Source organism: Pseudorca crassidens, chromosome 11 (genome assembly GCF_039906515.1).
Source record: "Pseudorca crassidens isolate mPseCra1 chromosome 11, mPseCra1.hap1, whole genome shotgun sequence".
Lineage (NCBI taxonomy): Eukaryota > Metazoa > Chordata > Mammalia > Artiodactyla > Delphinidae > Pseudorca > Pseudorca crassidens.
The window spans coordinates 12,878,343-12,902,932 of record NC_090306.1 but is presented as its reverse complement, the minus strand read 5'-3'; the positions used below and the strand labels follow the sequence as shown (position 1 = coordinate 12,902,932).

Genomic DNA, 24,590 nt, shown 5'->3' with positions numbered 1-24,590 from the left:
CAACTACTGAGCCCGCGCGTCTGGAGCCTGTGCTCCGCAACAAGAGAGACCGCGATAGTCAGAGGCCCGCGCACCGCGATGAAGAGCGCCCCCCGCTTGCCGCAACTAGAGAAAGCCCTCGCACAGAAACGAAGACGCAACACAGCCAAAATAAATAAATTAATTAATTTTTTAAAAAAGTAAAAAAAAAAAACCTGCAGCAAACTTGCAAGATTGAATAATACCTCTGCTCAGAGCCTGTCAAAAAGAGGAAGCAGTGTATCTGCCAACTCCTCCCTGTCTAATGTCTTGAACTGGACAAAACCCTATGTGTTAACTCCCTATCCTTCCGGGTTGTGTTACCTGCCCCCCACTGGGCAGCTGCAAGTCAAATCTCCTGGTGTAGTTGGTTCCCATTGCAGTAGGTGCGATGCAGCTTAAGCCAGAAAAACAAGTCCTTGCTCCAGGGGAGGCTGAGCCAACTGGTGGTGTTAGGAAATGAGATGACTGGGGCTATGGCACAGGCTTCTGAATCTGATAGCGGCATGGGCGGGGCTGCTAAGAGCCAGAATGTAGTACAATAGCCATTTCAACCGCCTCCTATGACCTCTTCTCAAGTCTATCCTTGTGGTCAGAGTTATTTTTTCTCAAACATAACCATCACCCACAAGTTTTTCTGAAATATTAAAACTTCTTTATGCCTTGCAGCCTGCTCCAGACTTTTTCCTAATCTATCGATTTTCCCCAATCTTTTTTGTAATCTACTTTTTCTGAGTGCAAGGTGTTGTTCCTTCCACCTGGAATGCCTCCCCGTCACCAACCTGCCTGTATCTGATGGATTCCAACTCTTTGATCAAGGCCCCTTACAAATGATAGCTTCCCAATAAAACCTTCTAGGACACCCAGGCAGAAGACATCATTTCCTATTCTGTGTTTCCTAGTAACTTAGCCTAGACCTTAAGACCCAAGTCAAGTGACATCTATTCAGAAAAAGATAGCTGTGACTTAGTAGAAAGGGCACAGGACCTGGGTGGTCTGGGTTGGAATCTGTATTGGTTTGCCATCAACTGGGTGGCTTAAACAACAGAAATTTGTTGTCTCATAGTTCTGGAAGCTAGAAGTCCAAACTCAAGGTGTCTATAGGGCTGGCTCCTGTGACAGGCTCTGTGCCATGCCCTCACCTCCATTCTGGTGGTTTGCTGGCAATCTTGGGAATTCCTTGGCTTGTAGAAACATCACCTCAATCTCTGCCTTCTCCACATGGCATTTTCCCTACGTGTGTGCCTGTCTCCAAATTTCCTTTTTGTAAGGAAATCTATCAGGCTAGATTATGGGCCCATCCTACTCCAGTATGCCCTCATCTTAACTAATTACATCTGACATAATCCTCTTTCCAGAGTCATATTCTGAGTTCCTGGGAGTAGGAACTGCAGCCTATGACTTTGGGGGGGACACAGTTCAACTTGTAACAGAATCCTAGGGACTTTAGGGAAGTCTCACACATTTTCTGGGCCTCATTCTTTTTATTAAAAAAATAGGAATAATGATACAGATATGAGACCTAGATTAAATGAAGACCAATGGCAATATTTAAAAGCTGCTGGGGGCTTCCCTGGTGGCACAGTGGTTAAGAATTCGCCTGCCAATGCAGGGGACACGGGTTCGAGCCCTGGTCCAGGAAGATCCCACATGCTGCCGAGCAACTAAGCCCATAAGTCACCACTACTGAAGCCCTCGTGCCTACAGCCCGTGCTCCATAACAAGAGAATCCACTGCAATGAGAAGCCCACGTACTGCCACGAAGACCCAACACAGCCAAAAATAAATAAGTTTAATTAATTTAAATAAATAAATAAAAGCTGCTAGATGGAATAGCAGAGAAAGAGAAGGGAGCAAAACAAAAGGAATTTTGCTTAATTATTAGAAAAGAGTGTCTGCATCTGGACAACTCACCATTTTAGAGTAGGATGTGGGGTTAAAAGATTAGTCAGCAAAAAATAGAGCAAGAGTATGAGATACATGAAGAGTTCAGAGTAATGAGCTCCTCATTCATAAGGAGTGTTTCTTTAAATAGTGAGGGGAGAGAATGCAAAATCTAGAGCAACAAAGTAAGAAAATTAGAGCACATCACATGGTCTCTCTGCGTCTCAGTTTCCACACCTGAAGAAATGCTTATCCCCCCACAGATATGAGAAGAGCACCTTGAGAGGGAAACTGTTGCTGGAAATATGTCAGCAAATGTAGATTAGCACCATTTATTCAAATGCATGTGTTTCTTTCATGCTCATCTTTCTATTTTTTTCATACTTATTTTTCACTATACAAGTACTGAATTCAAACTTTCTACCTGTATCCACAGATATTCTTCTCTACTCCTAAATAATTTTCTTTTTTAAAAAACAAATAGTATTTCTTTGTAAAATTTGTATTATGGAAGTAGGAGACAAAAGTCTTGAGAGTCAAATTCGTTCTCAGAAATCGCTGGCATTGAAAATACTTTGTATTCATTCATTGAAACTGTTGGAAAAATTGTACATTGGAATTCCCAACAAAGGCATTTTGCATTATTCACAATGTTTAAATGAGGCTGTCAATCTCATCACACAATAAATAAGGAGGTTATAATGGTTTTGCATAGTCGCAGCTACTAATGCTTTTGGCAGAGATTTCCTAATCTTGATTTAAATACTTAGAAGACCCTCAAACGTACGCATGCGCGTGCACACACACACACGCACGCACACACACACATGCGCACACACACACACACACACACACACGCACACACACGACAGAGAGAATAAGAGAGAGAGATTCTTCCAACAGTCTTCCAAGGGATCACAACTCAACATCTCTCTACACTTCACTTTCCCCTTGGATTTTCAAGTCTCTCACAATCAACTCCACGAAGCACTCAGTTTTGTTCTCTGTAATCATTATTTATGGTCTTAGATTATGCTAGTTGCTGTAAGAGGAGTGAGAGGAAAGACCAAAAGTTGAATATAATAAGAATTTCTTGAATCTCTTATAATCAAAGAGATTGAAAACATATATGTACATAAATAATTATAAGACAGAAGACACCATAGAGAGAAATAAATTATGATGTGTATTCAGATGAGGAAAAAATCCTACTGCGGATGAGAGTGAAGGAGGGCAAGGAACACCTTCATAGAGGAGCAGCATTTGGAAAGGGCTTTTAGCAATGAGCAGTATTTTTAGAAAAGATACAGAAACAATAAAGAAGTCAAGCTTGATTAAGTTGAGTATATTTGTGGAGTAGGGAGAGGTGAAGTTATGTGGTTGAAACATATAAAATGCTATTTTTATAAGTCAAAATTTTATGTTGGGGCCAAGCTATAGAAGATCTCAAATGTCAAAATAAGGAGTCTGAGTTTATTTTCTCAAAAAATTGGGAGACCTTTGAGAGGAGAGCATAAATGTGCATTATTTTTAAAAAGATTTGCTTGATAATTTCAGCTTAAGCTGAAAACAGGAAGAGCAGTTGTGAAGCTCTTGCAGTACTGGGTACCAACTAAGCCAAAGTTCCACCAGAATTCATGCCATTCAACAAATATCTCCTCTTTCCTGCACCTACTTTCTATCCCCTGCACATTCCTATTTAGTCAACATCCTTCACCAATTCCTTTGGCCTCACCTTCTATCCCTGTCCAGTCATAAGTATTCTTGCCTCTTCACCTGGTTAGGCAAAGCCCAGCTCAGCAGGGAGATAGGGTCCATCTGTCTGAACTTGCAGTAACAGCTATCATGATGCTTATTCCATTCTACCAGCATATCTGTTTGCATGTCTCTCACTTTCCCATTTCATCACGCTCATCTGAAGGGCAATCGTAATGCATTATGTATGTACCTAGGGCCTAGCAGGGCAGCTGGCACATACCAGATGCTCCATAAATATAGTTCAGTGAGTACATTTCTCACCATATCAACTTAGGGAAAAAAAATTGGTTGCCATATTAAAACCTTCCATGACCTACTACTCAACATTCTGAATAGCATGCCAATAGTTTGTGAGCCTTATGGCCTGGGTTTTCTGGGCTATCCTCAAACCAAAATAGTTTATAATTTTCTGAAAAACTTTAATCCCTATGATATCATTTCATAGAGCCATATTTAATGCATTTTTTCAATTTTCCTTAGGGCTTATCAAATGCAATTCTGGTCACATACAGGTGCCCAATAATATGTTTATTGATTGATTAGATAAACATTTCAGGAATTTTAATTACCAATCAACCAAATAAGTACGTTATATTTTTCAAACCATGTGTCCTACTTTCGTGTCAAAAACAACTACTGTATTTATATTCTAGATAAATAAGCACTTAGATACCAAGTGTCATGTTTCTTTCAACATTCTTGAGATGTGAATGCAACTAGTTCTAGCTCTTAAGACCAGTCTAAGCCCCGTTTGCAAACCTCCCAACAAATTTGACTCTAAAAGCTTTGAAGAGAGATATTTTTACTGAAGGTTTGTTGGCAAAACAAGATTTGTTACCTTACACATTACAGAGCATGAGTTTCTGAAAAATTTATTGTTTCTTTTCCACCCCAAAGATCCACCCCTTAGAGCAACTTTCTTTTCTACCCCACCCACAACCCTCTCATATGAGACTCAGTCATATTGGGTTTTCTCACTCCATTCTCTGACCATTTTTCCCAGCCTCCTACCCCTTGTTTAGAAAGTTTTCCTACAGGGGTTTTCCCCTCTTCTTAAGTAAAGTAATTCAGCCTCTCTCGGCTTATCCAATATTCCTCTCCAAAACCAACTAAGCAGCAAAGATGCTTCTTCCTGGTGTGGATGGGGATAAAAACAAGAATTTCAGAGACGTATTTAATATTTCCCTTATAATATTGTCTCCTAGAAGCACATTTAATGCCTCTTTTAAATTTTCTTTAGGGCTGGTCAGACACAGTCCTGGGCACATTTAGGTAATCAATAAATATGTGTTTATTGATTTGTTAAATACACATTTCAGAAATTTGAATTATTGGTCCCTCAGAAGCATTTTACAACATTAATCTAACAGATAGGCCTTGGACACCTACTACGTGTGACACCATACTGGGTGCCAAGGGAGCCCTGGATGGCATGAGGAGAGTGCCAGAATCCCAGAAGAAGTTCCCACCACGTCAGCCTATTTATCCTACTAACAAAATAAACTTGGAAATTGACCTGAAGAAGTGATCTAAAAGTCTCTTTAGGCTCATAATTTTCCAAGGCTCATTATACAGTTTCACATTAGAGTTTTCAGCTCTTTAGATCAAAAAGTAACAGACCCACCAAGAACAAGCTAAGAACATAAGCAATACTTCGACCACCGTAGGAAGACTCACGCCCCTCTCAGCTCTCTGACTGAACCAGAAAGCCTAACCTGCTCGCATCCTTTCACACTGGAAAGCGTCCTCTGTACATCAGGACAACCTAATGTTAACCAACATTGTCCATTAAACCTAGTTCATGTTCACTAGCAAGGAAATCATTTTTAATGGAAAGAATTCCATTTGAATGTTTCGTAATGGGCCATTTATTAGTATACAAGAGGGTCAGAAGAACTAATTAGAGACTGTTTGAGCAAGTGTAAGTAACATGGTTTTCCCAGGTTGCCAATTGGGACTCCAAATCCCAGAGCAGAATACTTGGTTGCAGATACAGTATCCAATTTTACATACCTGTGGGATTATTTGAGTGCCCCCCAGCTCCATTTAAATGTCAGGTTGTGGAAATTTGCTTCAGTAAAGCAAGTTTAAGTCATATCCGTCCTTTTGATTTTTATAGGATCTGAGCATCTAAAAGCCTGCTTCGTTTTGTTTTTTTAAATTCGCTCCATGGCATTCTTTTTTTCATTTTATGTACTTCAGTATAAACACTGAAAAGCAGAAACTTTTCTTTTTTATACAGTCCTGCATTCAGGACAGTAATTATCTGAATTGTTTAATTCCCGCGCCCTTCCTGTGTGCATGTAACACATTTTACCAAAATTTCCTCAATATGAGATCTTCCTAACAGTTTCTTTTTTCAGCAGTTGTGAGGGAAGCTGTCTGGGGAGAGGCAGTAATTTTGGAATTTGATAGCAAAGTCCCTGAGGATATGAAAACTCGCTCAAAATGCATTGTACAACCGCCTCAGGCAAGGAAGGTATACCCAAGCTCTGAACATCTGGCTTGCAACTATTATTTACATAATGAACTCATTCTTTCCCACCCTCAATATTTACCTCTGGATCCTCTGCTCTCTCCCTCAGGGAACACTCCAGAAAGCAGCTGAGCCATCCTAAGCCAACGTGGGCCAGCTGGTAGCCAGCCTGGCCTCCACTTACCCACTTCACTCTTCAAGTTCAGGTACAAGCTTTGCTTCCTACCTTTATCTTTTATGACTTCCACTTTCATTGTTTCCATCTAAGGTATTCTTTTTTCTGAATGTATTAACTTTTCCTTCAAGCCACAACAAAAACTCTCTTCTTTTCTTCTTTTTTTTAAACAATTCTTTAACTAGATCTTTACTGTCTCTGTCTAATTTTGAACCAGAGCTTCAACTCGTAGAAAACAAGTTTAAAAGTCATGCTTATGAGAAACTTACATAAATGTTTAAGTCAACTTAAAAACAAATAAAGAAATAAAGCCAAAATTTTCTCCCAGATTAATCTATAAAAACAATGGAATACACAAACACAGTGGAACAACATGACAACCTGATTCTGAAGTTAAGACATGTTAGCAAAGAAACGGGACTCTCCAAGATAATCTTGGTTAAAAAGAGCAAGGAGGAGTGGGAGATTTGCGTCCTACCTGCCGCCATCATTTTTATTGAAGCTCTAATAAGACAATGTGGCATGTGAATTGGGTTAGGTAGACAGAATAATGAAAAGAATAGAGAGGTCTAAATTAATCTCACACAAATAGTAAGAAGCAGAAATTTGAGATCAGTGTGGGGAGTAATGATTATTCAATGAATGGGTCTGAGACAATTGGTTATCTACCAGAAAATTGAATGTTTGCTTTTTAACCCAGGTCATATCCAAAAATTAGTTATCAGTTATAGATTTAAAATAAATGTGAAAGGTAAAAACTATAGATATTATAGAATAAAATATAGAATATCTTTACAAAGTCAGACTACAGAGGGTTTCTTAAGCAGTAATAAAACTGGCAAACCATAAAGTAAAAGGTAGATATATCATTACATTGAAACTAAAAATTGCATTCATCAAAAGGTATAAGAAGTTAAAAAAACAAATCACAAATCACAAATCACTGATGTAGAATCGATAAGAAAAAGATAACCCAATAGAAAAATGAGCAAAAATGTAAATGGGCATTTCACAGCAAGGGCAACATAAACAGCCCTAAGCATATGAAAAGATGCCTATCCTTACTGGCAATCAGAAAAATACAAAATAAAGCCACAGTGAGAAATGATTACAGTAAGTTCCCTACATATGAACGAGTTCTGTTCCGAGAGAGAGTTCGTAAGTCCAATTTGTTCATAAGTCCAACAAAGTTAGCCTAGGTACCCAATTAACACGATTGGTTATATAGTACTGTACTGTAATAGGTTTATAATACTTTTCACACAAATAATACATAAAAAACAGACACAAAAAATAAAGAAAACATTTTTAATCTTACAGTACAGTACCTTGAAAAGTACACTAATACAGTACAACAGCTGGCATACAGGGGCACATTCGCATCTTTGAAAGTTTGCAACTTGAAGGTTTGTATGTAGGCGATTTACTGTAATTAATTTTGTTAAAAAATAAAACGATGATACATTTAAAAATTAAAATTCAATCAAAACGATGTGAAACTCTAACATACAGGTGGTGATGATTTCAAGTGTAACAGTCACCTGGAAAAAAGTTTATCCAGACAGTAGTAGGGAAAATTGAACATAGACATATCCTATGACTCAGCAATTCCATTCCTATGCTACAGGCTGAATGTTTGTGTCCACCCCCAAATTCATATGTTGAAACCTAACCCCCAAGGTGATGATATTAAAAGGTGGTGGGGGGGCTCTTTGGGAGATGATTAGGTCATGAGGGTGGAGCCCTCAGGGGTTAGTGCCTTTATAAAATCAGCCTGAAAAAGCTCCCTTTATCCCTTCTGCCATGTGAGGACATGGAGAAAAAGTGGCCATCTGGGAGGTGAGTCCTCATTAGATACCTCATCAGGTTTAAGCTGGTGCTTGATCTCGGGCTTCAGAACAGTGAGAAATAAATGTTTGTTCATAAGCCAGTCAGTTTATTGTATTTTTTGTTATAGTGGCCCAAACAGACTAAGACAGAAAATACCATAGGGAAACTCTAATCTATGAGGCAAGGAGAATTGTATAAGAATATTCTTAATAGCCCCAAACAGGAAATGACCTTAATGTCCATCAGTAAGACCATGGATAAACCATCCTGTATTCACACAATAAAATAAGACATAGGAGTGAAAGTTATGAATTACTATTACATGCATCACACGAGGCTACTGGCCCAAAGAGCATGACACGTGCCCCAGAGCACTGTGCATGTCCTCCAGGTTAAGACTGGATTAACAGTATTACAACCATATTCCAGCACATGGGAAAGGGGAAGGAGAAGATGAAAAGACAAGCAATTTCCTCAAGGAAGTGACAAAGAAGTCGCACCCATCACTTCTAATCATACTACCTTGTCAAGAATTTAGTCACATGACTATACAATAGCTGCAAGGGAGGCTGGAAAACATAATCTCTAGCTAGGCATCCATGTGCCCTTTTGAACTCAGGTGAAAGTTCTCTTCCCACAGAAAAGAAAAGGAGTAATACGATATTGTAGGTAGAGGTGTAGCCCCCTGTATCAATATCTACCCAATTTCATTCCCTTCACTCTCTCCCTGGAGATAACTTCTATCCTGAATTTGCTGTTTATCAGCCCCATTCATATGTGTGTACCCACAACAATTATTGATTTTTTTAGTTTTTAACCCTTAGAGGCATGGTATCATCCTGGATGTATCATTTTGCGTGTTTTTCTCATACGTCCTTATATTTCTGAGATTTTTCCTTGTTAATACGTGTAGCTCTAGTTCACCCAGTTTGCCCACTGTATAGTGATCACATGTGAATGTAATCCAAGCTACTTATTAATTCTCCTGTTGGTGAAAATTAGGTTGCTTTCAATTTTTCTCCAAAGTCCAAAGCTCAGAGAAAGGTGTGAATGATAGTCCAGGTTGGAGATACCCATGTCCTGAGCTATGTGTTGTGTCTGTACTATGAAAATTAAGAAGACAGGGGAGTCAAGATGGCCACGTGGGAAGACATGGAGTTAGCATCTCCCCACAACTAGGGCTCCTTCCAGCCACTTGTGGGGAACTATGACACCCAAGGAGAAGGGAGGAACCCCAGAGTGAACTGGTAGGACATAGTGGGGAGGAGAGGTGGAAACCAGACGGGATCGGCGCCCCTGAGGCCAGGGAGATCAGGAGAGGCAGGTGGGAGGGACTCTCTGGGAAGAGCAGGAGAGGAGCGGAGAGCAATTTCCTGGCCCACTCGGGCCGGGAAGCCTGCTGAGCTCCCAGGCCAGTACCCCCGCCACAAAGGCCCATCCAGGCCACGTGGGTCCTGGGGGCATAGGAGGGAGGCCAGGGAGATCAGGAGAGGGAGAGAAGCAGAGAGGGCGATTGCCCACCCACTCGGGCATGGGGAGTCTGCTGAGCTCTCAGGCTGGTCCCATGCCCTCCTAAGCCCCCTGCAGGCCACATAGGTCCTTGGGGGCATAGGAGGGAGGGCGTGGAGATCAGGAGAGGCAGGCGGGAGGGGCCCTCCCAGACGGGAGGAGCATTTTCCCCACCCACTCGAGTCCAGGAAACCTAATGGGCTCTCAGGTGAGGTCCCCTGCCCTCTGAGACCAGGGGTGGGGGGCACGCCTGGGCCCCTTCTGTTCCTGGAGCCTAAGGGCCACCCCCAACAGCCCCCAGGGCCTTTTCCACCCCTGTGGGTCCTAAGCATTGGCCCAACCCACCACCCAAACCTCGCCCTTGCTTAGGCCCTGCCCTCCACAGCCAAGGCCTTCCCCCCGCCCCCCGCCATTTGTTTCTTTTCCCGCCTCCTCTTTTCTACTATTGTGGTACTGATGTACCTTCCGTTTGTTGATTCATCTATATTTTTATTTTTATATTCCTCCTAATATATCTGTTAGTTTCCTAGTCTAATTTTATTTTTTAATTTGTTATTGATGTGTTTTTGTTTTTTGGGGTTTTTTTTGCCACCCCCAGGTGGCTTGCAGGATCTTGGTTCATGAGCCCCAGGTCAGGCCGAAGCTCCTGCGGTGGGAGCTGCCAGTCTGGACCACTAGACTAACAGAGAACCTCAGATCCCAGGGAATATTCATCAGAGTGAGGTCTCACAGAGCTCCTCATCTCAGCACCAAGACCCAGCTCTACCCAACAGCCTACAAAGCTCAGTGTTAGAAACCTCAGGACAAGCAACCAGTAAGACAGGAACACAATCCCACTCATTAAAAAAAGAAAAAAAAAAGAGACAGCAAAAAAATATATCACAGATGAAGGAGCAAGGTAAACCTACAAGACCAAATAAATGAAAAGGAAATAGGTAATCTACCTGAAAAAGAATTCAGAGTAATGATAGTAAAGATGATCCAGAATCTCAGAAATAGAATGGAGGCAAAGATTGAGAAAATACAAGAAATGTTTAACAAAGATATAGAAGAACTAAAGAACAACACACATATGAAAAACACAATAACTGAAATGAAAATTACACTAGAATGAATCAATAACAGAATAACTGACGCAGAAGAATGAATACGCGAGCTGGAAGACAAAATGGTGGAAATAACTGCCAAGGAGCAGAATAAAGAAAAAAGAATGAAAAGAATTGAAGACAATCTCAGAGACTTCTGGGACACTAAATGCACCAGCATTCAAATTACAGGGGTCCCAGAAGAAGAAGAGAAAAAGAAAGGGTCTGAGAAAATATTTGAAGAGATTATAGTAGAAAACTTACCTGAGAAAGTAAATAGTCACCCAAGTCAAGGAAGCACAGAGAGTCCCATACAGGATAAGCCCTGGGGAAAACACACAAAGATACATATTAATCAACCTAACAAAAATTAAATTCAAAGAAAAAATATTAAAAGCAGCAAGGGAAAAACAAAAAATAACATATAAAGGATCCCCATAAGGTTATCAGCTGATTTTTCAGCAGAAACTATGCAGGCCAGAAGGCAGTGGCGGGACATACTTAAAGTGATGAAAGAGAAAAACCTACAACCAAGATTACTCTACCTAGCAAGGATCTCATTCAGATTCGATGGAGAAGTCAAACGCTTTTCAGACAAGCAAAAGCTAAGAGAATTCAGTACCACCAAACCAGCTTTACAACAAATGTTAAATAAACTTCTCTAACTGGCAAACACAAAAGAAGAAAAGGACACACAAAAATAAACCCTAAACAATTAACAAAATGGTAATAGGAACATACATATCAATAATAACCTTGAATGTAAATGGATTAAGTGTCCTAACCAAAGGACACAGACTGGCTGAATGGATACAAAAGCAAGACCCATATACAAGCTGTCTACAACAGACCTACTTCAGACCTAGGGACACATACACACTGAAAGTGAAGGGATAGAAAAAGATATTCCATTCCAATGGAAATCAAAAGAAAGCTGGAGTAGCAATACTTGTATCAGATAAAATAGACTTTAAAACAAAGACTCTTACAAGAGATAAGGAGGGACACTACATAATAATTGAAGGATCAATCCAAGAAGAAGATAAAACAATTATAAATGTTTATGCACCCAACATAGAGTACCTCAACACATAAGGCAAATGCTAACAACCATGAAAGGAGAAATCGACAGTAACACAATAATAATAGGAGACTTTCACACACCATTTACACCAATGGACAGATCATCCAAACAGAAAATAAATAAGGAAACACAAGCTTTAAATGACACAATAGACCAGATAGATTTAATTGATGTTTATAGAACATTCCACCCGAAAGTGGCAGAATACACTTTCTTCTCAATTGCACATGGAACATTCTCCAGGATAGATCACATCTTGGGTCATGAATCAAGCCTTGGAAAATTTTTAAAAATTGAAATCTTATCAAGCATCTTTTCTGACCACAATGCTATGAGATTGGAAATAAAATACAGGAAAAAAAACTGTAAAAAACACAAATATATGGAGGCTAAACAGTACACTACTAAATAACCAAGAGATCATGGCAGAAATCAAAGAAGAAACTTAAAAATACGTAGAAACAAATGACAACAAAAACATGACGACCCAAAACCTATGGAATGCAGCAAAAGAAGTTCTAAGAGGGAAGTTTATAGCAATACAATCTCACCTCAAGAAACAAGAAAAATCTCAAATAAACTATATAACGCTACACTTAAAACAACTAAAGAAAGAAGAACAAAGAAAACCCAAAGTCAGTAGAAGGAAAGAAATCATAAAGACTGGAGCAGAAATAAATGAAATAGAAATGAAGAAAACAACAGCAAAGATCAATAAAATCAAAAGCTGCTTCTTTGAGAAGATAAAAGAAATTGATAAACCCTTAGCCAGACTCATCAAGAAAAAAAGGGAGAAGATACAAATCAATAAAATTAGAAGTGAAAAAGGAGAAATCACACCTGACACTGCAGAAATACAAAGGATTATAAGAGACTACTACAAACAACTATATGCCAATAAAATGGACAACCATGAAGAAATGGACAAATTCTTGGAAAGGTACAATTTTCCAAGACTGAACCAGGAAGAATTAGAAAATATAAACAGACCTATCACAACTAATGAAATTGAAACCATAATTAAAAATCTTCCAACAAACAGAAGTCCAGGACCAGACAGCTTCACAGGCAAATTCTATCAAACATTTACAGAAGAGCTAACACCTATCCTTCTCAAACTCTTCCAAAAAATTGCAGAGGGAGAAACACTCCCAATATTCATTCTACAAAGCTACCATCACCCTGATACTGAAACCAGAAAAAGATATCACAAAAAAAGAAAATTATAGACCAATATAACTGATGAACATAGATGCAAAAATTCTGAAAAGAATGCTAGCAAACAGAATCCAACAGCACATTAAAAGGATCGTACACCATGATCAAGTGGGATGTATCCCAGGGATGCAAGGATTCTTCAATATATGCAAATCAATCAATGTGACACATCATATTAACAAACTGAAGAATAAAAACCATATGATCATCTCAATAGATGCAGAGAAAACTTTTGACAAAATTCAACACTCATTAATGCAAAAAACTCCCAGAAAATAGGCATAGAGGGAAACTACCTAAACATAATAAAGGCCATATATGACAAACCTGCAACCAACATCGTTCTCGATGGTGAAAAACTAAAAGCATTTCCACTAAGATCAGGAACAACACAAGGATGTCCACTCTCGCCCCTCTTATTCAACATAGTTTTGGAAGTCCTAGCCATAGCAATCAGAGAAGAAAAAGAAATAAAAGGAATACAAATTGGAAAAGAAGAAGTAAAGCTGACACTGCTTGCCAATGACATGATACTATACATGGAAAGTCCTAAAGATGCCACCAGAAAACTAGTAGAATTAACCAATGAATTTGGTAAGGGTACAAATTTAATGCACAGAAATCTTTTGCATTCCTATACATTAACAATGAAAGAAATTAAGGAAACATTCCCATTCACCATTACAACAAAAAGAATAAAATACCTAGGAATAAACATACCTTAGGAGGTAAAATACCTGTACTCAGAAAAACTGTAAGACACTGATGAAAGAAATCAAAGATGATACCAACAGATGGAGAGATATACCATGTTCTTGGATTGGAAGAATCAATATTGTGAAAATGACTATACTACCCAAAGCAATCTACAGATTCAGTGCAATCCCTAGCAAATTACCAGTGACATTTTTTACAGAACTAGAACAATCTTAAAATTTGTATGGAGACACAGAAGACCCCAAATAGCCAAAGCAATCTTGAGGGAAAAAAATGGAGCTGGAGGAATCAGACGCCCTGACTTCAGACTATACTACAAAGCTACAGTAATCAAGACAATATGGTACCAGCACAAAAACCGAAATATAAATCAATGGAACAGGATAGAAAGCCCAGAGATAAACCCATGCACCTATGGTCAACTAGTCTATGACAAAGGAGGCAAGGATACACAGTGGAGAAAAGACAGCCTCTTCAGTAAGTGGTGCTGGGAAAACTGGACAGCTACATGTAAAAGAATGAAATTAGAACACTCCCTAACACCATACACAAAAATAAACTCAAAATGGATTAAAGACCTAAATGTAAGACTGGACACTATAAAACTCTTAGAGGAAAACATAGGCAGAACACTCTATGACATAAATCACAACAAGATCCTTTTTGACTTACCTCCTAGAGAAATGGAAATAAAAACAAAAATAAACAAATGGGACCTAATGAAACTTCAAAGCTTTTGCACAGCAAAGGAAACCATAAACAAGACGAAAAGACAACCCTCAGAATGGGAGAAAATATTTGCAAATGAAACAACAGACAAAGGATTAATCTCCAAAATATACAAACAGCCCATGGAGCCCAATATCAAAATAACAAACAATCCAGTTAAAAAATGGGCGGAAGGCCTAAATAGAAATTTCACCAAGGAAGATATACAGATGGCCAAGAGGCACATGAAAAGATGCTCAACATCACTAATTATTAGAGAAATGCAAATCAAAACTACAATGAGGTATCACCTCACAGTGGTCAGAATGGTAATTATCAAAAAATCTAGAAACAATAAATGCTGGAAAGGGTGTGGTGAAAAGGGAACCCTCCCGCACTGTTGGTGGGAATGTAAATTGATACAGCCACTATGGAAAACAGTATGGAAGTTCCTTAAGAAACTGAAAATAGAACTACCATATGACCCAGCAATCCCACTACTGGGCATATACCCTGAGAAAACAATAATTCAAAAAGAGACGTACCACAGTGTTCATCGCAGCACTATTTACAATGGCCAGGACATGGAACCTAAGTAAATATCCATTGACAGATGAATGGATAAAGAATATGTGGCACATATATACAATGGAATGTTACTCAGCCATAAAAAGAAACGAAATTGAGTTATTAGTAGTGAGGTGGATGGACCTAGAGTCTATCTTACAAAGTGAAGTAAGTCAGAAACAGAAAAACAAATACCATATGCTAACGCATACATATGGAATCTAAAAAAAATTTAAATGGTACTGATGAACCTAGTTGCAGGGCAGGAATAAAGAGGTAGACATAGAAAATGGGCTTGAGGACATGGTGTGGGAGGGCAAAGCTGGGACGAAGTGAGAGTAGCATCGACATATATACACTACGGAATGTAAAATAGTTGGCTGGTGGGAAGCAGCAGCATAGCAAAGGGAGATCGGCTCGGTGCTTTGTGACCACCTAGAGGGGTGGGATAGGGAGGATGGGAAGGAGGGCATATGGGGACATGTGTGTGCATATGGCTGATTCGCTTTGTCGTGCAACAGAAACTAACAGAGTATTGTGAAGCAATTATACTCCAATAAAGATCTATTTAAAAAAAAAAAAGAAGAGCAGATCTGGGAGATTTTTTTTTTTGTCTCCTCCAAGCATGAATCAGCACTGATTGGTTTAAATACCTGTTGTGTTTTCCAGCCACCTCCTGCTTTGAATCTTGGGCTTGAATATAGTTGACAAAGGTAGCACTAATTAATTAATGCTACTTTATTTTGCACATCTGGAGTAGGGTCTCTTGGATATTAATGCAGATTTATGTAAAAATAACCAAATTAATACTGCTCTGGCACTTCTTTTAATGGGACTAGAGCCTAGTTCTAGATAGAAATAAGTTAAACATCTGCCTTTAGGAACTATTTTTTTCAACCACGTTTGATTTTGATCTGTCTCATAAACAGTTATTTTTAAAAATTAGAAAATCTCTCAAAACATAATACACAGCTCAAATGCTAAGGCAACAAAGAACATATTTTTGGAAAAACAAATCAGAGAGCAAAAAAAGACTGGATTATTTTTACTGAATCATAACATAGCTTGAAACACAATCTAGAAATCCTTGTCAACACCAACTTTTTTACAGCTAATCTGTTCAAGACTGCAATCTTTGTAGCACCTCATCTTCTCCTGGGTTCCTACAGGACCTCGATCAAGCTGGCTTCCTGCAGGTTTAGCCAGGGCTAGTAAGAAATCCACCCGTGAGGCTGGCATCCTCCTGTTCAACCTTCATATCACATCTACATCCTGAATCCAAAGACTCCACTGCCTTTGTTACTTAGGCAACAAAGTAAGATGTACAGTAATACAAGACAAATGACAAAGCTTTGGGACCTCAAAAGTTAGCCTGGAAAATGATGGAAGCTTGGGAGACTGGATCCATTCAAATGGCTTAAAGCTTCTTTCACTTTTCGCTCAATACTTCTGCCCACACATAACACACACACACACACACACACACACATATCACACTTTGCTTGCTCTAAGAACTTCAAGAATATTATTGACAAATTGATTGTAAACAAGAGGGAGAAAAAAGGCTTCCAGAATATATGAAATAACTTTTTAGAATGATACATTCGTATACTATTGACACAAACAGGCAAGATTGAGGTGCCCCAAATAATATTTGAGAATATAGAAAGACACTTTGGAAAAAAAGTTTAAAGCATTTTATAGGTCAAGGGAGAGCTCTTAAAGGATGTGACCAATCACTAAGTGGATAAAAATATTAGTGGCAGTAGCATCTTGAACTTACATAGAACTTTTTATTTATTGTCATTTATGGTATTTTATTAATAATTAAGCATACAGTATACCTTGATTTCCTATCTCCATAAAATGCATGTTAAATTCATACCAGACGTTCATCTACATTTTCCAACACACCCTCATTGATTTGTGTAGTAGAATAGTCTTCTTCAGAAAAGAGAAGGGGAGACATAAACCAAAATTTTATTGAGTGTCTACCATATGCCAACTCATACTACATACATTATTTCATTTAATCCCCACAGCAGTCATATGAGTATCATATTATTATTCCCAATTTATAAATGAGAAATCAGGGATTTAGAAAGGCAAATAACTTTTTAAATGTTTCACAGCTACAAGGTAGAAGAATCGGTATTTGAATGGAAGTCCATCTGGCTTCAAATCCCAGCAAGTTTTCTTTCCCTTGTGTTAAATCCTCCCTAATCAATGTAGTATGTAACTGTGAAAAAGTAGAAGAGGAAAATTCTCCCCTCTCCCCACTGTAGGGGACGAAATTTTGGCACCCCAAATTGTGTTTCTTTGGCATGAGGATTAATTTAGGCCGATTATTTTTAAGGCCCAAAAGACTCAGGAAGAAATGTTGATCTTCCCTCTAACTGCCTAAAAGAATGCAAACAGAGGACCTGTTACAGGAAGGGAGATGTCACCATGGACAACTATAGTATGAACTAGGTGCATAGACAGGGAGGAATCTAGCAAAGCCTGTTTGTTAAAATTCGTCTCTGTGTCCCATGATCTCTGCATGGCCCATGGAACATTTGAAAACACCTGCTTTTCCATCTCCATGTGAATTGCCTTCCTCCCCTTTGAGGTCCCAAACCACTGCCCCCAACATCCTCTTCTGTCTTTAGCTGAAAATGGTACTCAAGGTGAAGTCTTCTGCCACTCTGGTGAGTTAGTTTTCTTGGGTCGGTCTCAGGTATATACATGTTATTAAACCTTTGATTTTCTCTTGTTAATCTGTCTCATATCAATTTAATCTTTAGACCAATCAGAAGAACCTAGAGAGGCAGAGTAAAATTTCTTCCTCCCTGACACCATAATCTAATATCAAGGATGATCTTAATGGAGAAACTGACATCAAGCCACAGTAAAGCCTGTCAGTAGTGAAAGCCTTTTGGAAAACTTCTTGGAATACCAATCCCTAGGGGTAGTCAAGCAACATGGCTTTTGCCTCCTCCTTCTAAGTCCTTCACAGCCTATGTCTTTCACTAAAATGCTGCTGATTGCAAATGACTTCCAAATCCAAACAAGCATTTTAGGTCTGTTTAATAGATCAATACAGTAATTCGCTCCTAGGCCCCTGAAATCATTTGTTTGGACCTGATGTCTATGTCATCAGATTGAGGTGTATATATTAGCACGTGCAGGGATTACACAAATAACTTGCACTGAAAGATGTTAAACCAATTTAGATTGTGTGAAGGAGGTAGCATTTAACTCATTTCCAAGTGACTGGGATTAAATGGGTCATTATAAAGGCAATGCCTTCAACGAGAATCACAGAGGAAAATAAACCTTTTGGCCAAAGAATACACTCCATCATGTATAGATGCTTCAGAATTCCACTGAGCAGAGGCTAGAAAGAAAACAGTCAAGAAAACCTAATATAGGTTGAAGAGGTTTTTTTCTTCTCTTTTCTTCTTCTTTTTTTTAATCACTTCTATTTGACAGTGAAAGAATCTCCCAAGGGAAATAGTAGACGACCTGTTGCTTGATTCACTTAAACTCAGTGGACAAAACACCAGAGGGGAGCAATTTTGCCTCAACTCCCCAGAGGAACAGGGTCTATGTGGAACTAATAATAATTTTCCATCTCTAATTTTGATGACACGAAAAACACAGTTATGTGCTTATTTGATCCAGTGTTGGGTTGGATTCTAGCAGCAACATTTCATATCAACTGAAGTCTGTTAATTACGTGTGCTGGGACACCGGCCAAAAGGCCATTACAATAGTCCAAAGGGAATAAAATAAAAAGTTTTAACATGGATCCTTCCATCAGGAACAGAGGATTGGCAGTGGAAGGAAAATTTCATTACAGCTGAGGTGTGACTCATTTGTCAGATGTTGAAGTAAAAGAGAATTCTCCATGAGAGAAACAAAAGAGATACCTTGAAAAGAGTTAAAGGAAGTTGTCTGCTGATCAGTAAATGACTTGGGTATGTCCATTGGTGCAATGCTGGTAACAGTGAGGTCATATAAGCATTTGTTCATTCATTTATTCAATCATTCAAAAAATAGTTTTATCACCAAGTACTTTGCCAGATGCTATCAGTTTGAAAAAGAATAATACTCCATCCATGTCTGCAAGATAGAAGGACAAAGTGGGGAAAAGAGATATAAATAGAAATGATAAGTGATATCTTGAAGCACAGTGTTACAGAAGCACAGAGAAAAAGCATGTCATTTTCCATGGACTGAAGTGTAGGGACAGCTTCCTAGAGGTCAGGAAACCTGACATAATCTTGAAATACAAATAAAACTTAGCCAACTGGAGAAGACAGTATTCATGAAATAGGAGACAACATGGGCCAGAGGAAAGAAACTAAGGCCAGAGTTGTGGTGGGAACTGTAAGTAGTTTGGTGTTGATGAAGCAGAGAGAGTTGCTGAAGGTTGAGAAACAGAGAGAGGCCAGATTACGGTGAGCACTGTGTCTTCTCAAGGAGCAAGGGCTTCATTCTGGGGAGTGACACAGTAAACAGAGGATCACGGCAGCTGAATAGAGAGGGGATTATAATGTCACCAAAGTGGAGACAGGATGATCTGTGGGAAGTCTCTTACAGTAATTACAGCTAGGCATCGCGAGGGAACACTGAATAAGGAACACTAAGGGTAGAAAAGAGGAGACAATCTGAAAAATATCTGAAAGCAAAGTGGGTACAGCCATTGACTGGATGTGAAGGCTAGTGAAAGAAGCCTCAGAAGCTTAAATGAGAAAGGGGAAGGGAGGATAATGAAAGGTAACAAGAGACTTAGCCAGGACAGAGGCTGAAAGAAACCATCATAAAGAGCTGTAGGGAGTCATCCTGAGTTCCTAAGTAATCCTGGTAAACCACGCCACCTTCCTGGGCTCGCATCCTTATTTCTACTTGTAGTACTTGGTTTGATGTCATTTAATAACACATCCAGATCTATCATATTTGGTTTTCCATTTTTGTTTTTTTTTACTAGATAACATATATCTGTATGCTACACGTAGAAATACCTACACGTGTACGTTTTGGTTGATTGAATTTGAATCTAAATGTTCTAGTACCCACTGTGCCTTGCCTTCTTCCAAATAAGATGCCAAGCTAGTTTTCGAATGCTCTGTTAGGCCCATCGTTTCTTCCTCTTTTCTTTATTTTTCTATCAGTGTCTCTAACAGACTGAAGCATGACTGAAACTTACTATCCAATCTGATCATCCTGCAGCACAATTCTGATATAAATCAGCATTTTCATTATATAAATCTCAATTTTCCATTCAAATGACCAGTATATAAGGCATTACGTTTCCTGCCATTTGGAATCTCTGACTCATTCAGCGCTTACCTGTATGACCGAGAAAAATGATAAAAATCAAAACATCATTTTGGTAGCTGTTCAGACAGATGAGACTCTAACATGGCCTTTCTATTTCTAATTTTTACTAATCTGCCCTGACATATAATTTTTTTCATTCATTTAATAGGTATTTATTGAGCACTATTTTGAGGCCCTTGAATGTTTCTGGGGGGGGGGAGGGGAAGAGCAAAAATCCTGCTGTTATAAAATTCAATTCTACTATAGGGAAACGTTCAATTAAATGTGTGTGTGTGTGTATGTGGTGTATATGAAGAGGAATGGGTAGATGGATAGATAGATAAATTAACAACTTGAGCAGAGTAAGGCATATTAGATGAGGGGGTTCCTAGGATGTGGGACTTGCAATGTTAAAACCAGGAAAGTTCCAGGCAAACCAGGACAAGTTGGTCCCCAGAGTGTAGAGTGGGGACCAGTAAGCAATTTTAAAGAGGAAGCTCAGCGTAGGCCTAATTGAGAAGATGGTATCAGAGCAAAGCCCTGATGGAGGTGAGGAAGGTGGATCCGTGGTTATCTGGGGGAAAAGCATTCTAGACAGAGGAAAGGGCTGAGGAAAAGGCCCTACGATGAGGACATGTTTGGTGTGTATGGACATAGTGGAAATATGTACCCCAGACAGCAAAATTAAAAGAGTGAAGTTTTAATCCAACGAGTAGTCCTCAAATGCAGTATCTTCTACTTCTTAACTCTGAAATTGACCTTTCCAAACTCTCAAGGGGAATACTTTCACATTATTGGAAATATAAAAACAATAAGTTTAAATAGCTAGAGAATGGATAACATTATATTTGTGCTGAATCAACAAACCAGAAGAACTTGAACCCCCAATTCATTGTAACCATTCTTTAATATCCTTTGAGTCATTTAGACTTTGTCAATATAAACAAGCCCAACATGAAACCAATCAATATAATTTTTCTTCTGCATATTTCTGCCTTTGCCTTAATAATAAAATATGAGTGTGGGAATCCTAAAACATTCCATAAGCATTTGGTACAACCATAGTAACCCCAGCCTTTCTCCGTACCAAGACTAAGTCAGTATTTCACAAGAAAAACAGGAACTTGCGCGTTCACTTTATTTTAGTTCTTGTTGACAGCGTAACTGGATAATTCATACTGAAGAACATCTTTAGCTGAGAAGGACCTTATATGGATTTGTTAGAGCTCCTGTTTCAGCAAACCATGCAATTGCATTAAATTTCATATTCATTTTGCATGTCGTGGGCAGAGTTTACCTGTTCAGCTAGAGTGGACACTTCAAATAAAACTGGATTTACAGACCCCAAGTCTTTCCCCCCTGGTCATTTTCTACTCAAGGATACATTTTGGCCTAACATGTACCACATCACAACAGAAGTCCCTTTCTCTTCATTTTTTACTACATCCTAAGCAATTCCTCCAAGGACTTCCTCAGAGTTATCTGCAGATGGGAAAGGCAATTCACAATGCAATAAAATTTATAGCTCATAAAATTATGAATAAGCCAAACGTTAAAAAAGAAAAGTTAAACTAGGTTTAAAATGATTTTTATAATATCCACCACATGAATTGACACAGAGAATGAATTGCAAATGTAAGGGAAGGCAACAACTAAATGTTCTGTGCTATCTGGGTGTTAAATGAGGACTGTTGGCACAGCACAAAGAGATTCAGGAAATAGTCACTGATTTCTCTCAGTAGAGGTGGCCAAAGTAAGGTACAAAGTAGGTTTTTTTTTAAAAAAAAAGATTAACTGGGTATGACTATAAGCAAAAGCCCCAAAAGGAGGAATTTGGAAATTAGATGATGAAATGAAGTGAGTCAACCCAAATCATCAGTGTGGTTTTTGTTGTGGTTAAAAAGAATAAAAATGCAAAAGGAAACAAAACATTAGACCATCCAAACTCCTTTTTCTCTGAGTAGTAGAAGTTCTTTTTAAAAAGAAATATTAGAAGGGTTACTAATATTCAGAATAAGCTCAGTTTTCCACTTCACTTGCCTACCTAACATAGATACCCTTGGAGAAAATGACATTAGAATTTAGATTGAGGAAAACAGATATGATCACTATCTAATCCAGAACTGTCAAGTCCCCACAGGGTTGAGTCTTTGGTGGTCTTCTCTTCCCACTATACACACCTTTTCTGGATGACCTCATCCATTCTGTTGGCTCCAATGATTATCCACACATTGATGATTCCCAGGTCACCATCATCATGGCTCATATTCTCATGTCCATATTTCTGTACCTGAATATCTGAATGTTTCTTGGTAACTTCAACCATATGCCCCAATTCAAGCTAAATGTACTTTTTCTTCCGTATTTTCCATCCCAGTTAAATGTCATTCACCCAAGTGTGTGTGGGGACCCGGGGAGGGAGGGGATGAAGTTCCCTTCCATACATCCCTCTGGGGCCAGTATCCGTGGCCCATTCCATCCAATCAGCACACTCAGGCATCAATATCTAGGACATGTCTATTCGTTTATCTCTTCCTATCCATTTCCAGTATTACTTTTTCTTAGGTTCATTCGGGCCTTTTGCCTACTTTGCTCTGTATCACTGGAGATTGACCTCTGAAAACTCTGTTTCTGAAGCTCCCTTACCAATTGGATTCTACTTCAGTTTGATCAGTTGGGGGACGGGGGTTGTGCACATGTGCAAAACTGGAGGCCTGAGAAGGGTGACAGTCCAGGAATACCCAGCCACACAGGGACCCAAATACTCCATGTTTACCAGGCTGCAGGGTTTTGCTCACACTGTTTCTCTATGTAGAGTTCACTTTTTCACCTTTTCCACAAGGCAAATTCCCACTTTCTTCACAGCCAACTCAAATACCATCTGATCATCCCCTCACCTCAGGGGAATAAATCCCTCCTCTTATACAGGTGTCTTATATAGGCATTAAGGAACATGCTCTGAGCCCTTTGAAAACACGTTCAGTACAGCACTTAATGTGCCAATGAAACTGGTTCCTCATCAAAAATACCAATACCTTGTTTATTATTAAATTACATAGGTACAGTTTATTTCTTATCTAACTTGACATTTGACTCTTCGGTTCTTCCAAAATCTCCTGGGCAATCCCACCCCGGCTGCCACTCCCATTTCCTTCCTACATTCCCACATAAGCAACTCTTTTTCTGACCTAAATATTGAAATCCTTCTACCTGTCTTGTTCTGCCTTTGTTTTACTCTCCCCACCCTCCTTGAATGGCTTCAACCACTCTTATGGTTCCTTTTAGCCTCGGTAAATACATGACTCTTAATCTATAGCTCTGGTCCAGGTTTGTCTCCTCCGCTTCAGATATGAATACTCTGGACGTCTATTTCAGCATGTCCCTCAGGCTTCTCAAAAGCAATATATCAAAACTTAGTCCATTATCTTCTTCATTCCCACATACCCTCCCGCTACAGAACCCTTCCACTCATCTGTGTATCAGCAAATAGCACTGTGGAATTTCTCCAGCCAGAAACCTGAGAGTCAAGATTGATTTTCCCTCCCCTAGCACAGATATTTAAATCCATCAGAAATTTTTGTAATGTTTTCCTCCTTCATGACTCACTAATCCGTACCCTGCCTTCTACCCTCATTAAAACACCCATAAATAGGCTGTCATCATTATCACCCGGATCACGCCTCTACTAGCCGGTTTCTATGGCCTCCTATGCATTCTTCCCATTGCTGCTGGAAAGATGCCCTTTGCGGCTCTTTAGAATATAGTTCTGCCTCCATCAACCCACAGCTGGAAATTCTGATGGCTTTCTCCTGAGTTCAGCGTAAAATCGAAGCTCTATATCATGACACAAGACCCTCCACGATTTTGCCCCATCTCACTCATCTCTCACCCCTCCTTCTCTTCACGCTGTGCCCTCGTACTATCAAAATATCTGCAGTTCTCAGACTCTCAATTTGGTTTCACACTGGACTGCGGTGGCCCACTCCACCCTCTTCCCAGAATGTACTTCCCTCCCTTCTTGACCTGGATCACCCTTTGCACCTCGAGATTTCACAGAGGCATTACCTCTTCCAGAAAGTCTCTTCTGTACAATCTCCTTCAGGTGCACTTCACCTGTTATTCCATGATGCCCTGTGCCTATTTCTATGAAAATAACTGTCACTGTTTCCTAATTGTATTTTTATTTGGTCTCTACCATCAGACTATGAATTTCTTGAAGGCCAAATCTCTGTCTTTTTCTCTGGGCTCCCCCTA

General features: G+C 39.2%; 1 long non-coding RNA gene across 1 annotated transcript in view; it reads right to left on the bottom strand.

Annotated features, from left to right (window-relative positions):
* Positions 1-24,590, bottom strand: part of LOC137201682 (uncharacterized) — a 208,086-nt gene that overhangs the window by 25,239 nt on the left and 158,257 nt on the right. The window contains exon 4 of the long non-coding RNA XR_010932279.1: positions 11,000-11,060. This is a non-coding gene — a long non-coding RNA (uncharacterized lncRNA). The remainder of the gene's footprint in view (positions 1-10,999; positions 11,061-24,590) is intronic.